This window comes from Malania oleifera, chromosome 10 (assembly GCF_029873635.1).
Source record: "Malania oleifera isolate guangnan ecotype guangnan chromosome 10, ASM2987363v1, whole genome shotgun sequence".
Lineage (NCBI taxonomy): Eukaryota > Viridiplantae > Streptophyta > Magnoliopsida > Santalales > Ximeniaceae > Malania > Malania oleifera.
The window spans coordinates 50,011,453-50,025,766 of NC_080426.1; the positions used below are offsets into that span (position 1 = coordinate 50,011,453).

General features: G+C 36.1%; 1 protein-coding gene across 12 annotated transcripts in view; it reads right to left on the minus strand.

Moving 5' to 3' along the window:
* LOC131166082 (U11/U12 small nuclear ribonucleoprotein 59 kDa protein) overlaps nucleotides 1-14,314 on the minus strand; it is a 70,286-nt gene that overhangs the window by 29,460 nt on the left and 26,512 nt on the right. For 6 of the 12 annotated variants that reach the window (XM_058124326.1, XM_058124328.1, XM_058124332.1 and 3 more), the window contains exon 1: nucleotides 820-1,314. The exons of 2 other annotated variants lie outside the window; for them this stretch is intronic. The gene's annotated coding sequence lies outside the window, so the exon portion shown is untranslated. Of the gene's footprint in view, nucleotides 1-819; nucleotides 1,318-14,314 lie in introns of those variants that run through there. 4 more of the 12 variants (XM_058124330.1, XM_058124331.1, XM_058124325.1 and 1 more) reach the window with 3 other exon arrangements.

Here is a 14,314-nt window from a genome sequence, read left to right on the forward strand (position 1 = left end):
TAATACTTAAAATTAAAGCTGGTTGCATAAAATGGAGAAGTGCGTTGAGCATGTTTCATAGAATACCATTAAAATTAGAAAGGAAGTTCTATAGGACAGCTATAAGACTAGCTATGCTATATGAATCAAAATGTTCACCAACCAAGAAACAACATATCCAACACGTAAAAGTTTCCGAAATGAGAATGCTAAGGTGGATTGAGTGGTATAACTCAAAAGGCAAAATTATGGAATGAATATGTTAATAGTAAGTTAGGCATTGCACTTGTAGACGATGAGATAAGGGAAGGGCAGTAGGAATGGATTAAGAACCTGCAACACAAGCCTAATAATGCACTATCGAGGAGGAGCAAGCTGGTAATGTTAGTGATAGTAGAAGGGGTAAAGGTAGACCTAGAATAATTTGGAATGAGATAGTAAGGATTTTAACAGCCCTCCATTCGTCAGATGATATTGCCCAATGTCGCAACATCCGGGAGAAGGTCTTGAATGGCGAAGAACAATGTTTTAAAAGGTGAAGGTGTAAGGCGAGGCGTTTTACCCTCGGTGAGGCGAGGCATAAGCATTTTGGGACTATATTTTTTCTAAATAATTAATAAATAAAATACATTTACATTTAGTAAAAAAATGAGAAAAATTTTGAATAATGGAGAAAAAAATAAAAACATAATTTTTAAATATCATATTGGCCAAAACATTACAAAAATAAGAGAAAAGGCCAAATTAAAGCATCACAATGTCTCATCATCGAAGATTCTAACTTCTAAGAATCAAAAGCAGGTGCAGCAAACAAAATTGCAGAGAGCGAGAGTTGAATACTCGAAGCAGAGAGGTTGTAGGGGGTCGCGGAGAGAGACGAGAGGCTGTAGAGGGTCGCTAGAGAGAGGCAAGTGGCTAGAGGAGTCTTCAAAGCCAGACCCTAGCTTGGAAAGAGACGAGAGCTCCGAAGGAGATGTCGGACCTCGGAAGCAATTGACGACTTGTCGGAGAAAGGCAAGAAGCCGGAGGAGTCTTCGAAGCCAGGCCCTAGCTTGGAAAGAGACGAGAGCTCCGAAGGGGTCGTCGGAGAGATATGATACCTCGGAAGCAGTTGACGACTCGTCGGAGAGAGACGATAAGGTGGAGGTGTCGTTGGAGAGATACGAAGCTTTGGAAGAATGAAGCTTCGTCGAGAGGAGGTTTTGATGCTCGTCAAAGCCTTATCAGAGTGTTAGTAGTTTTTTTTTTTTTTTTTTAACTCAGGTGCTCCCAAAAGGCGTACGACTTCTTAGTTGAGGCATGAAAGACGCAACTTTTTCCCTAAGGTATACGCCTTCTCCATTGAGGCGTATGCATTTGAGGCTTTAAGCCTTTCAAATTACGCCTTAGGGCATTTATGCCCAAAATGGGCACGCCGTACACCTTTTAAAACATTGGCTAAGAATAATAATATTGAAATTCGATGGATTTGCCACTAACTTGTTATTTACCTAAGTACGGTTAGTTCACTTAATTACTATTCATTGATTGGTCTCTAGACTAAACTTTGGCCAAGGAACCAATTGTCTCAATCTACACTACATTTACTAGAGTTTGAATCGAAAGTTCAGTTGTGCGAGGGGAAAGGTATTAGCACCCCCTACACATTCGTTCTACAAATGGTACCTAATTAATCATGAATTATCTCTAAATTGAATTTAATAGTCTTTAATTAACTCATTTTAAAAAAATAATAATAAATAAATAAATAAAAATTTAAAAGGAAAATGAAAATCACAGTGCGATTTAAGAATGTCTAATAAGACCTCCAAATGAGGAGATCTTGTTAGATAAACCCCACTCAGAACTAATATAGGTGAGGTCTCAAATACCTCTTTACCCTGGAACGCACACATACAAAAATAAGACATATATAAATAATAATAATAAAGAAAAATCATCCAAATTTGAGCAAAAAGAGCTTTTAAATATTTAGAGAATTTTCCAAAATTCTACAGAATTTTTCTAAAAATTTTCCAACATTTTTCTAAAAATTTCTTGGATCTTTAAAGACTTTTCTTCATTTTTATTTTTTTCATTTTTTTTATTATTTGAGTCAAAATAACTCAAACAATTTTTATTTATTTATTTCTAATTTTAAAAAATATTTTTCCTGATTTTTATATTATTTTTCTTTGATTTTTTTTCCTATTTTAAAAATTGAAAATTGATTAAAAATCAAATTAAAAAACAAAAATAAATAAACCGGCGGTTCACAACCAGTTCAACCGGTCTAAATTGGGTCTAATCCGGTTGAGATAAGTGGGCCACATGTCCGCCCACAATGGTGACACGTGATTCTACTTGTTTTCTTTTTTTGAATTCATTGTAGCAAGGTGACATCAACATGACATCACCTGCCATGTGTTTTCTTATCATATATTATTTTTTAAAATTTTCTACAGCAAGGTGACCTCAGCATGACATCACCTGCCACGTGACAAATCCTTGTTGGCTTTGGGTGTTTAACATGGATTGCTAATGTGGCAGCAATCCGGTCGTCCAGAGAAAACACATTTTGAATGACAATAATTGCGCCACGTCGCTCTTTAAACACATGGCCCTGGTCGTGACACTTGTCACCATCCCACTTTTATATATATATATATATATATATATATATATATTTTTTTTTTTTTCCTCTATTTTTTTCTCCATTTTATTCTCTCTCTTTCTTCTCTCTCTCATTTTCTATTCTCTTTGCCCTCTCTTCCTCACATTCTCTCTCTATCTTCCATTTTTCTCTTCTATGTTTTCTCTTTTCCTCACACTCTCTATCCTCTTCTCTTCCTTCCCCTTTTCTCTTCTGTCTTTCTCTTCTCTATTTTCTCATTTCCCCGTACTCTCTATCTTCCTCTCTTCCTTCCCCTATTCTTTTCTGTTTTTATTCTTCTCTGTTCTTCTTTCTCTCTTTATTTCTTCTATTTCTCTCTTCTCCTTTGTTCTTCCTTCTCTCTCACCAATCCTCTCGCAGCTCTCTCTCTCTCTCATCTCTTTCTTTTTCTCCTCCTCCCTTGCAGATTTCTCACTTTAGGTTCTCATTTCATTTTTATTTGTTTTGTAGATTTGAACCAGATAAGGGGGGATTGCAAACAGATAGACTCGGGTGATCTAACTCAGAACCGACATGAGTTCTCTATCTTCTTGCTTCAAATGTTTTCACTTTTTTTTACCATTTTTTTTTTTTTGTATTTTCTTTTCAATTTTTGCTGGGATTTTCTCGGGAAAATTTTCCCCAAAGCTTTTCTTGTGGGCTAAACAAAACTAACCTAGTTTGAGTCTTAGGATAAGTTCAATGAACTGGGCTTTAAAGTTGAACACAGGCCAGCCCAATTTAGACTCTGGGTTAAATTGATTAACTGGTTTGAATGGGCCTAAACCCATTAGACTACTTTTGATGGGCCTTAGCCAATTGGGCCACACTCAGATTCAATAGTCAACAGGCCCAAGCCCAAATTGGACCTGGGTCTTGGATCCTAGTCTTTGGGTCAATAGGTCGGATCTTGGGTTAATGGGTCTTATCCAAATAATGAATCGGATTCGGGTCAATGGGTCGGATCCAAACCTTTTAATTTAAGCAAAATTTTGTATTTCAAACCACCAGATCCTCAAATTTGTCCAAATTAAAAGCAAAATTAAACAAAAAAAACAAAATGGAACCAACCTTTATCTTCACACTCCTTTTGGCTTCACGTTTGATGCCAACCCTCAATTCTTCTCTGATTCTGGCCCTTTGCTTGATTTTCCTAGACCCACCTTCCTGCAACTTGAAGTTCTCTTTACTCTTCTTGCTCCAATTTGCCCCATAATTCTTCAATTCTCTCGAAATTTGAACTCTCTGAAATTCCGAATTCACTCTGAACTATTTGTATGATTCTTTGTGTGCCTGAATGTCTATATGTGTGACTGTGTGTCCTTCTCACCCTTAGAACATCTCTATTTATAGGCTTTGGGATTGAATCAGTTTAATGCTGATTTAATCAATCAACACTAAACTTAATCAATCAGCATTTATGTCCAATTTTGCACATTTTTTCCACATGTTTAATTTGATGATTTTCCCTTTGTAGGTTTAAATTGGAAGCTTGAAGATTTCTGGCCCACTTCTTTATTTTTTCCTTTTTCTATTTTTTTATTTTCATTTTCCATGTAAAGTTCATTTCCATGTATTTTTTCCATTTTGTGAAGTAAATTTTTTGTTAAATTGAGTTATTTGCCTCGGACAAAATGAGGTGTTTACAGCTACCCCTCTTTATAGGCTTGTTACTTAGGATGACAAACAGATCTATCTCTTGGCATCCTTGGGTAACAAATCTGTAAAGACAGAAGACACAAATTTTGGACCGGATCTTATATAACAAAACCCTAACAAAAGAAAAATGTATGGGTTTACAAAGAGGTATGGAATTCCATATCAACTCAACAAACTTACAGAGTAAGGTGTAAATTGTCCTAGTTTATGAAAAGATAATTACCACGGGTTTGGAAATTATGTCATGTACCACAAAAGTACATCACAAATTTGAAAAAACGACTGCCCAGATTTGGGAACTAAAGCTACATGCCTCTGAGACAATCAAAACAACTTGAATGCGACTATTCGGATTTGGGACCTCATGCCACGTGCCTCTGAAATATCCAAAATAACTTGAACGTGACTACTCAAATTTGGGAACTATTTCCATATGCCTCTGAGATGGCCAAAATAACTTGAATGAAACTACTCGGATTTGGGAACTAATGCCACGTGCCTCCAAGGTAGCCAACATAACTTGAATGCGACTACTCGGATTTGGAAACTATTAATGTCACGTGCCTCTAAAATAGTCAAAACAACTTGAATGCGACTACTCGAATTAACAAGTTAGTCGGGATGCCTTGAATGTGACTACTCGAATTAACGAGATAGTCAGGACAACTTGAATGTGACTACTCGAATTAACGAGATATTCAGAACAACTTGAATGTGACTACTCGAATTAACGAGATAGTCAGGACAACTTGAATGTGACTAGTTGGATTGCCGAGATAGTCAAGACAACTTGAATGAAACTACTCAGACTTGGAAACTAATGTCCCCGAAGTAGAAAAAACAACTTGGAAGGAACTACTTGATTTAGGAACTGATGTTCCATACCCTAAGTAAAATGCCAACCATTCCAAATTATGGAAGACAAATGAATTGAATGGATGAGAATTGGAATGAACATTATCTACAAAATTTATGCAGAAAAACTTGTATGATATGAACATGATGGTGCACGATATGAAGACACATCCTAACTCTACTTGTACCATGATTTTTACAAAATGTAGGTGGATGGCTTCCTATCACATTTGATGCAATGCATGAAGACGCACGAACTTCCTTCTTTTGTGAACCAACAACTTGTCCAATCAACATAAATTTTCCATATCTCAATCACTCAACATCCTTCAAATTTCAATATGGGGAGAAAAAATTCATGTTTTGCCAATGATGTCCTTGCTCAGGAAACAATAATCTTGCGCAGAAAATACTAATCGCATTATCTGATGTGCCCCTAGATTTTGTCTCCCCAAAACTCAGCATGACATTTGTTCCAATCTACTTGTGACCAAGCTATATAACTGGATCTATTGTTGAGAATGTTGAAATGCTTCACTAAATTTTCCTGACAATGACATTCCTTTAAGGACTACACTCTTAATGTCTAAATCATTTTGAAATTAAATGAATAAATATGCAATAGAGAACACAATCTCATTAAGGATGCAAATGAAATGCTCAAACCTGTCTACTTTTACTTGGTTTTTGTGCTTGTTTAATAGGAAGTAGCTTTACCAGTACTCTGATGTGTGTAGCTTTGATATTAACTTAGAGAATCAAATCAACGGGCAAAATTTTTTTTTTTCACCCCAAACTTGCTTTCTTTATAGGAACAAGCATAACCAACATTACCTATTTACTGCATCTGTACTATTCCACTATAAATTTGATGTCAACCTCTAATGAGACCCTCTTGATTTGTGTTCCATAACTTATTTCAACATTTCCATCCTGAATTACAATCAGTGTCTCATCAGGTATTTTGATCATTATTCCAATCTTAGGGTGGACTTTAAGACATGGGACGAAATGTAGGCCAAGGATATATGTTTCCAGAAGAATAGGGAAGCTAAAGCTCAAAATCCCCTCCCAAAAATGACATTAGTGCCCCTAGTAGTGCAAAAAGTTGATCGAACTTGCTCTATGAACAAGCTGCCTACATATCTTATTAGGATCGGGTCATAACGTAGTTCAAACTCTTAATGAGCTTGGCAATTCATTTGAGGTAGTGGCACATACCAATCAGGTTAGGACTTTCATATGGGCCGTAATGTAGGCTGGTGGTATGGGCTAAAGAAGAAAAAGATTTAATAAGGCTCAAATTCAACATTAGCCAATGATCACCTATGAAGCATGCCCCTCATTTTTTTATTTCATTTTTTTTTTTACTACATCTTTTACTTTTCCTTTGTGAAGGGATTTTAGTTCCCCTTTTTATTTGGGATTCACTTAGGGTTTTACGTCAATCTTCTTGAAATTGCCCTAGTGTGAGGGGGTGATCCTTTGATAGTGTATTCAAGAAACAAAATTTTCAAGCTCAACAGTGCTAACAAATGATTTCTTTTTTAATCTTCTTCTGAGTAGCAGAAAGATGACCTGCCACCCTTTTCGTAGTAACCATTGCCTCAAATGAATTGCTAGACACTAGGGCGCCCAAACTCATGTTGAATTTTTGGTAAACTGACTTTAAGAAAAAGTTGGTTTAAAATTCAAGCTCAAATGGGTTGCCAAATGGGAAATCAATAAATTATTTGGTTTTTTGGGTACACTGGTCGGCCAAAGATGGCTACCCATCATTTGATCATAACACAATCATTTCACCCATAAGACACTAATCACAATTTAGAATAGAGAGTCCAGAAACTTTTCTAATTGATTTTATAAAAAAGGCACACGTCACCGAGCAAAAACTTTTTGATAGGGTGTGGAGATCATTCCCATCCATATCAGCTAACAGTAGTGCTTCTCTTGATAAGACCCTTTATAATTTGAACCATTTTCCACAAGGATCCTTTTTTTCTTTTTTTTGGACTAGTTCATCTCCTTAAAATTGTTGAAGCGGGGTTCAATCATGAGGTTTTTTCCATTTTTATTTTTTATATATTTTTTTATTTAATTTTTTTTTTTTTTTTTTGCAGGGTTTTTTTGCCCCATTGAATGAATTCTCAAAGTTATTGGCTTCAAATCTTCCTTACTGGAAAAATCATTTCCTATATCCCTACACAAAACACATGCAAAACCAGACGAAATTTGGCAAAAGGTGACCCTGAGATGTGACTAAAATGCATTTTTATTTCATTTAAAATTCAAAATAATCTAAACAAAAAGAATTTATGAGACATTGTCCTTTTTAAGAACGAATGATTTCGTTGATTCTATCACCACTGAGTACACATGTCACTTAATCCAGCTTTTCACCCTCATTTTTGTATCATGCCGTTCCATTGCCAAGGTTGACAATCAGCCACTCTTCCATCCCAGCCTTCTTTATATCCCTGCTGCTTTCCCTTTACTGTGATCCATCATGGTTAGGCAATGGATTACCATGTACATTGGTTATCTCAACAAAAGACAACCATCCTACATCCCTCAAAGTTTGCACCTTGTACTTAAGGGTCAACACTTTTCAATTGAGTGGCCTATTGCCCTAGCATGATACTCACACCGAGCAATTGGTTTATACAACTTTGGGTAAGAGGATTGCACTGACACTCTTGGTATTGGAGCAACTAATTGACTTTTCATCAACTACGGGAACAATTCTTCGTAGGTCATTAGGATAGGCTAAATTTCTATTCTTTTTGTCTCCCCTGAAAATTTTCCTTTTAGGACTTGAACATTCTGCTACCATTTGGCATTACTTCCTCTATAAGGGTGATCTTGTATTGCCCCTCGAGCTTAGAATTGTTCATCTTTCTCATCTTAAATGCACCTACAATTTTTTCTCCTGTAGTCACCAAATCTGAGAAATTTTGAGGAGTGCTTCCAATAAGATGACCAAAATATGGATCTTTGAGAGTATTAACAAACAAGGAGATAGCCTCCTTATCCTCAATTAGAGGATGCACCTGTGCCGCTGCTTCTCTCCATCGATAGGCATACTCTTTAAATGTCTCACTCGACTTTTTCTCCATATTTTGTAGGGTCAATACGTATAGAGCCATTTCAATTACATGTATGTACTGTGTGATGAAGGCATGAGCTAGATCCTTCCAAGTACAAATCTTTGCTCTATCCAGCTGGATATACCATCTCATAGCAGCCACAATCAAACTGTCTTGAAAGTAATGAATAAGCAACCTATTATTATCAGAATGCGCATCCATTTTCTGACAATACATCTTTAAATGAGTTAATGGACACTTAGACTCATTAAATTTCTCAAACTCCGAGACTTTGAATTTTGGGGGTAGAACCACATTGGGTACCAAACATAGGTCGAACGCATCCGCCGATCCGAACATGTTTGTTCCTTCCATAACTCACAAGCGTTCCTCTAGTATCTCATATTTACGATCAACTTCCGAGTTAGGAGTCTGTTCCTGGGTTACTTCTCTGACTGTTCCTTCTTCTTTAGAATTAGGGATTATAATCGGTGGTGTTTGTGCATTTCCCATTTATGGGAACCCCGAAACTAGGGCTGTCGGAATGAATGGACGTGTGCTTGGACCCGGACTAGTTGTTGCATTCATGGGTTGTCCATTAACAGGTGCGAATCCTGGCGGAAATAAAGGCTGCTCTTCCTCAACCACAGGCTCAGGAGTTTGTATAGTTTTCCCTTTGTTTATGGTGGTCAACATCTCCATTAGCTTATTCATTTGTTCCTTAATTTCTCAAATATCTTGACTCACCTCTTAGTGGCTTTGTTCCAGACCCCTTATACAGCTTTTCAACTGTTCACCCATGATTTTGGCTTTCCTTCTAATGTTGTAAGGATGCAGAGTTGACTTATGTTGCTCAATATTGACCCCAGGATTCTGTTATATTTCTTGCTCTACTACTCTAAGACCTTATTTTTGCAAGCAACTTAAATGTAAGTAAGGGCCCATTGACAATGACTATGCATGAAATGCATGAATGTAATGCAACTTAAACAACTACTTTGTCAGAATTCTTTGAAAAACCTCATCACCTAAGGAAAACCCCAAACCAACCCAGCTCTTAATACACAATCTTCACAATTTAAGAGTTGAGTTGTCCTCCTTGACTTATTGATACATTTCTTTCCTCTACTGGATCCTAAGAATTGTCCCATCTGCTGAGCATTCAGCTCCTGACAGATCTTTTCTCAGCTAAGAATTCCTTCACGTAGCCCTGCCTTTTCTTATAGCCATATTGTTTATTTGAACCTCTATTTTTGTTGAGGCAAGACCTAGCAACTAAAGTCTCATCTGAGGAGTGGGAACTACCTGAGGACACAATTGTTGAAAATTTGGGAGGATTAATTTACTTAATGTACCAACTTGACTAGATTGCCCCTCAATGTGTTCCTCAACCACCTCAATTCTTTCAATTCAACTACTTTTCTAATGATCTGCTAGACTCCAAAATACTGTTGAACCTCTATATCTTCTTCATTGTATACCACTAGTAAGCTGTCCATGGGTGATTTAGGGTTTTCTAGAATTTTGACCAAGTAGTGTGTATGTCTAAAATGGATGCAAAATACAGAAAACAACACAAAGGAACTCAAAACTATGCACAACAAAAAATTGGACTAAGTCATGTGAAGAAGGATGAAGCTCCTGTCCTAACCCTAGGTGGATTTATTTATCACAGGTTTTCACCAAGGCTCTATTATAATGGAGGGAACTAGAGTTAAATATGTGTGGTTCAAGCTCTACTCCCTATCAACAATAGGTTCCCAGCATGTCCCCTATCCTCACCCAATGGGCTTGGACAAAGTACAAACTGAGCGGAGTGGTTCGCGCGCCCCCAAAGACTCTGTCTCATGAGAGCTAACGGTACTACACCACTATCTATTTCTAAAGGGTAAAACTCGGGCAAGGAGCTCGTGAAAATGTGTGTGCTCACATAAATTTTTAAAGTCTATCCCTTTAATCCCTACATATTATCAACCGCTACACATGCTTATCCATCCATTCCACAACATACATACAAGAGTTATATATATAAGTAAAATATTCACAAATACACATCAATTATCCATATTCATAGGTAAAATTTTACTGAACAATCAAAAAGACCGTTTAGTTCATATTTGGGAAAATCCATAATTAATTAATGGCTTGACTCTCTAGGTCCCCAGAGGAGTTGCCAAGCTGTCGCAACGTCTCTGAAAAAGGTCCAAAATGGCGAAGAATAATAATATTGAAATTCGATGGAGTCGCCACTAACCTGTTATTTACTTAAGTGCGGTTAGTTCACCTAATTACTATTTATTGATTGGTCTTCAGATTAATCTTAGGTCAATGAACCAATAGTCTCAATCTACATTTACTAGAGTTGGGATTGAGAGTTCAGTGATGCGAGGGGAATGTATCAACACCCCCTACACACTCATTCTATGAATGGTACCTAATTAATCACGAATTATCCTAAAATTGAATTTAATAGTCATTAATTAACTCATTTAAAAATAAAAAATAAAAAAAATAAAAATTACAAAGGAAAATGAAAATCACAGTGCGATTTAGAAATATCTAATAAAACCTCCAAATGAGGGGATCTTATTAGATAAACCCCCTCAAAACTAATATAGGTGAGGTCTCAAATACCTCTTTACCCTTTGTTAAACCATTAGGACGAACACATACAAATATAAGATATATATATATATATATATATATATATATATATATACAGATAATAATAAAAAAATCATCAAAACTTGAGCAAAAAGAGCCTTTAAATATTCTCAGATTTTTTCAAAATTTTATAAAATTTTTTGGAAATTTTCCAGCATTTTTAAAAAAATTTCTAAGATTTTATTCATTTTTTGGAATTTTTTTTTCATTTTTTTATTATTTGAGTCAAATAACTCAAAAAAAAATTATTTATTTTTTCTGATTTTTCAAAATATTTTTCCTGATTTTTATATTATTTTTATTTGATTTTTTTTTCCTATTTTAAAAATTGAAAATAAACCGGCAGTTCACAAATTAGGCAATTTCAACCAGTCTAAACAAAGTCTAACTCGGTTGGGATAAGTGGGTCACGTGTCCACCTACAGTGGTGACATGTGCCTCTACTTTTTTTTTTTTTTTTTTAAATTCACTAGTAGGGTGACATTAGCATGATGTCACCTGCCACGTGTTTTTTTTGTTATATATTATTTTTTAAAATTTTTTGCAGCAGGATGACATCAGCATGACATCACCCACAACATGGCAAATCCTAGTTGGCTCTGGGAATTTAACATGGATTACTGACGTGGCAACAATCCGACCGTCCAAAGAAAACACATTTCAGACGGCCAAGATTGTGCTACGTTGCTCTTTAAACACGACCCTGGTTGTGACGCATGTCACTGTCCGTTCTCTTCTCTCTTTTTTCCGTTTTACTCTCTCCCTCTCTCTCTCTTTCTTCTTTCTCTCTCCTTTTCTCCTCTCTGCTCCCTCTTCCTCGTATTCTCTCTCTATCTTCCATCTTTCTCTTCTCTGTTTTCTCTCTTCCCTGCACTCTCTCTCCTCTTCTCTTCCTTCCCCTTTTCTCTTCTCTGTTTTCTCCTTTCCCCGTACTCTCTCTCCTCTTCTCTTCCTTCCCTTTTCTCTAATGTTTTTCTTCTTCTCTAATCTTCTTTGTCTCTTTCTTTCTTTCTATTTCTCTATTCTTCTTTGTTCTTCTTTCTCTCTCACCGATCCTCTCGCAGCTCTCACTCCTCTTTCTTTCTCTCCTCCTCCCTTGCAGATTTCTCACTTTAGGTTCTCATTTCATTTTTATTTGTATTGTAGATTTGAACTAGAGAAGGGAGAAGTGCAAAAAGATAGACTCAGGTGATCTAACTCAAAACCGACACGAGTTCTCTATCTTCTTGCTTCAATTTTTTTTTCTTTTTTTACATTTTTTTGTCTTTTCTTTTCAATTTTTGCTGGGATTTTCTTGAGAAAATTTTCCCCAAAGCTTTTTTTGTGGGCCAAACAAAACTAACCTAGTTTGAGTCTTGGGCTAAGTTCAATGAACTGGGCCTAAAAGTTGGACTCAGACCAGCCCAATTTAGACTCCAGGTTAAATTGATTAAATGGGCCTAAACCCATTGGACTACTTTTGATGGTCCTTAGCCAATTGGGCCACACTCAGATTCAATAGTCAACGGGCCCAAGTCCAAACTGGACTTGGGTCTTGAATCCTGGTCTTTAGTTCAACAGGTCGGGTCTTGGGCCAATGGGTCTAATCCAAATAATGAACTGGATCCAGGTCAATGGGTCGGATTCAAACCTTTTAATTTAAGCAAAATTTTGTATTTCAAACCACCAGATTTTCAAATTTGTGCAAATTAAAAGCAAAATTAAATCAAAAAACAAAATGGAACCAACCTTTGTCTTCACACTCCTGTCTTCATGTTTGATGTAAACCTAAATTCTTCTTTGATTCTGCCCCTTTGCTTGAATTTCCTGTACCCACCTTTCTGCAATTCAATCCTCTGAATGCCTCAATTCTCTTTTTCCTGTTGTAGCCTGAAACTTTCTAAATTCCTTCAATCCCAAATTTTCACTCTGCAACTTGAAGTTTTCTGAAATCTTCCCGCTGCAATTTGCCCCACAATTCTTCAACTCTCCCGAAATCTGAACTCTCTGAAATTTCGAATTCACTCTGAACTGTTTGTTTGATTCTCTGTGTGCCTGAATGTCTATCTGTGTGACTGTGTGTCCTTCTCACCCTTAGAACACCTCTATTTATAGGCTTTGGGATTGAATCAGTTTAAGTCTGATTTAATCAATCAACACTAAACTTCATCAATCAGCATTTATCTCCAATTTTGCACATTTTTTCCACATGTTTAATTTGCTGATTTTTCCCTTTGCAGGTTTAAATTGGAAGCTTGAAGATTGCTGGCCCACTTCTTTATTTTTTCCTTTTTCTGTTTTTTTTTTTTTTTAATTTTCATCTGCCATGTAAGTTCATTTCCATGTATTTTTTCCATTTATGAAATAATTTTTTTGTTATATTTTGTTATGTGCCCCGGACAAAATGGGGTGTGTACACCCAAGACTGTGCAAATTGGCAGAAAAAACTTTATGCAGCCAACTCCGCCCATTGGGACTTAAGGCTTGGTTGTTGTTTTAGATGCTAGTAAGTACCCTTAGCCACAAGTAGTGAAAGTTTATATTGGCATTTGGTAATATTGGAAAAAAAAAAAGTATTGATTTGGCCAACTATATTTGTACAATAAAAAATTAAAAATAATAAAACAACAACAACAACAACAACAATGATAGTAAAAGAGGGCAGGAATTTTGAGTAGTTCTCAGTGCACAATTTAAGCACTTCTCTGCTAAACTCTCTTCCCATTTGATCTCTGATTCTTCATTCATTCAATCCTCTGTTTAATTCAGTTTGTTGACTAATCAACTTGTTTCTGCCTCCAATTTAATGATTTGATCTCATTTCTGCATATAACATCTCATGCATTTGTTTCTCGATAGTTCAGTTTAGGAAATTGAAGGTTCTACAGATTGCAAGATTGAAGAAATTTTTTTGGGATCAAACAAGGATTTATTTTCTTTTGTAATAAACATAGATTTCTATTAAAGGAAGAAAGGAGTACAATAAAGAAAAAGAGAAAAGAAAAAAACCAGGGAGAACAAGACATCATCTCATTACAAAAGGAAAGCAGCTAAAAAGAAATAAAGAAAAGCAAATACAAAACAAATCTAAAAGAGTAATACCAAACGATCCCTCTGCATGTCTTGTAAAAATACATGACACAAGAATCCATTTTCCAAGCACCAAAGGGATGCAAGGAAGACCGCTCTTCTCCAAAGCATGCTACAGGACATGGCAACATCTTTAAAGATTCTAGCATCTCTTTCCAAACAAATGCACCAAAAAATAGCCAGAATAGGACACTGCTGCAAAACTTCCCAATTTTCATCAAATATCCCAAACAAGTTCTTCTAAAGACCCCAATAGAAGGAGCAATTGTAAAAAAAAGGAGTGTGAGCAATTTTCCTCATTACTAAAACAGAGGACACAAGCATCAGGAGACAGGGCCTTGTTAGGTCTTCACTTCTGCAGTAAACCATT